Raw genomic sequence first — 2,192 nt, 5'->3', positions numbered from 1 at the left:
ATATATATCGCTATAAAACACTGAAAGAAAATCGTCATTTTATCATGTACACTTTCACAGAGGGGGAGGGGGTTGACAAAAAGAGTATGTTTTGTACTCTTGTGAAAATGATAAAAATAATGGATGACCCCTAATAGATAATAATAGTAATAATATTAAAATTTGTTGGCGCTTCATTTTGACTATATAATTGTGATGTGATGATGCATTTTTCTATATAAAAGCGTCATTTCCGGCCATCTAGAGGCAGGCACTATTTCCTCAAATTTTATAACCTCAGCCCCAACCCCTATGGTTGCCGAAAATCCCTAATAAACGATCATGAGGCACTTTAATTTTATGCAGATGACGACAAATTTTACTAAAAGTTTTATTTCTGCCCATTTAGTCAGTGCATAATTTTGTTTTCATGATGTGATCTGGTTTTTCATGCTCATTTTTCGTGATAATAACTGTTTTGGATAAAGAATGTTTTGAGCAGTGACAGATTCAAGCCTCCCATTCACCTGCATCTTTTACATTTTTTTAATGGAAAAAATTCCCCTCTGTACCCCACAGGTCCCTGGCGTCCCCCAACCTTAGGAAGGGGAACAACCTTACCCCTGCTCGGTACCACGTAACTCGCATAACGGTTCTTCCCCCTCCCGCCCCTTTCAGAGTCCTGTCCCTGTATAAAAATAACTCCCAATGTTGGTATTAATTCTTTTATTAATAAGCTGTGCTGAATTTAACATAGTATCACAGGAGGAAGTAAAAACTTTATCAAATATTAAAAGAATTGCATGCGTCTGATGCCTGATTCATGACCTATGGTAGAAGAAGCTCATTGTTATAAATCATAGAGGTAAAACGGTTATTGGGTTTCATCGTCAATGCCGGGCTCAAAATGCTGCCAAGTTTGGTTTGGGTCACGACCGCTCGCTGTAGACCTAATGTACTCCAGTACTGTAGTTCATTTTTTTTTTGGTGGGAAGTGGGTGGGAACTGTTAGCAATCGAGTATTTACAGCCATCCTGGAAACTAGCTAACTATATTTGGTAGAACTCGTTATAAACAGATAAAAGATGAAACTTCAATTTAAATGCAAAAGGTATAAATTTATTGAGTATAAGCACTAGTAGATAAAACTGACCTTAAGCTTTCATCCTAAAGTAGGGACTGACTATATCTATTTTCTTTTACTGATATATTTAGTTTAGGACATTCCAATAGACTTGACAGGTGTGGGGTAATATTACCTATCGTTCAAGTGACTCAAGTAACTGCTTTTCGGTCATTGTGTGAAAGTTTAAATTTATATACAGGGAATTTGCTATGTACCAAAACAACTAAAAGTACCATGCTAATAATAATATTATAATTAGGGTTGGGGTTAATGCTCCCAGTATATATATATATACAAGTTACAGGCTTTTGAGTTTAAGTAGGTCACATATTCAACAGGAACAAAAGGAACTAAACTGCAATATAAATTAGATTTTGCTGGAACTTATGATTTGTTTCTTTACCCACAATCCTCAAGTATTATTAAATATACCATTATTTGTGAAATAGAAGCTAAATGAAATTGTAAATTTGTCAGCAAAATCTAAATCTTGAGCTAAGATTATGCTATTAGTGTAACAAGACTCTTGATGCGAGGAAATAGTCACACATAGGACTATACCGTATTTGTGTTATAACGCTAAGACAGATATTATGAAAAAATCTTATTATCAGCCAGTAATTTAATTAAATTATTAAATTTGGTTTTCATGGAAAATAAAATATGATTGTTAAAATAGAAATGATATCTTAATGGAAGGAATGTAAATTTTATCGGATGAAGATGTCATACATCGGATATGTTATTACCTCTCAGGGCTCTGTGTTGATGTGTCACGAAAGGTTAAAGGTTATAGAATTGTTAATAATGTTGCCATCATCATAAATTTCCAAATGCTCAATAAATCATGGCAAAATTATTTGTTAACTGTTGAATTTTATTCATTTCTGATTCATCTTCTGCAATGATGTCGAGAATTGATATTTTGAGTAAAAAAATATAAGGCATTTAGGTGTAAAATAATAATCAGTGGCATATCCATGATTTAAGGAAGGGGGATGGGGGTGCTCATGAAATCAAGAGTCCACCACGTGAGTGTTACCATGGTTGGTGGTGACGTAAATTTTCAGTATTTTGTACCTCTGGT

The sequence above is a fragment of the Anneissia japonica genome, unplaced genomic scaffold (genome assembly GCF_011630105.1).
Source record: "Anneissia japonica isolate Jap-2015-1 unplaced genomic scaffold, ASM1163010v1 scaffold5262_len82832_cov119, whole genome shotgun sequence".
Lineage (NCBI taxonomy): Eukaryota > Metazoa > Echinodermata > Crinoidea > Comatulida > Comatulidae > Anneissia > Anneissia japonica.
The sequence above is the reverse complement of the archived record's forward strand: the minus strand, read 5'-3'. Positions refer to the sequence as shown.